The following is a 516-nucleotide window of genomic DNA, read 5'->3' on the forward strand; positions in this document are numbered from 1 at the left end:
TTTACAGATAGAGAAACTGAGAAGTTCAGTGAGTCACCTTAGGTCAAACAGCTACTAAATGACAAAGACAAGATTCCAACCTACTTCTCTCTGACTCCACAGTTCATTACCTTTCCTTCCTCGTTTTACAAATAAGAGGAGGGGTGACTGGCTCAAGGTTGCTGGGGTGGCACCCTTGACATTTCCTATACCTTCACTTCAAAGTCCACAAATGCTGTGGCACCAAAATCAAGAGGAGCTGAATGCCACCCCAGGAAATAACATCACCTTTCTAGGCATAAATGCACCAGGAATAGGGCTAGAATGCAACAGCAAAGGGTGGGATTAGTAATTAAGCCACATGCTACTTAGATTCCCAAGCTGCATTTTGGACCCACAGGATTCAAGATATTAAGGAAATTGACACTTGCCCACTTCCCCAGCATAAGACTTCATTCCCTCCTAACATCACACAGAAATGGGTCCTGTTTACTGTTAACCCAGCTCGGAGAGAAGAATAAGAAGAGGACCCAGTGA

The sequence above is a fragment of the Macaca nemestrina genome, chromosome 7 (genome assembly GCF_043159975.1).
Source record: "Macaca nemestrina isolate mMacNem1 chromosome 7, mMacNem.hap1, whole genome shotgun sequence".
Taxonomy (NCBI): Eukaryota; Metazoa; Chordata; class Mammalia; order Primates; family Cercopithecidae; genus Macaca; species Macaca nemestrina.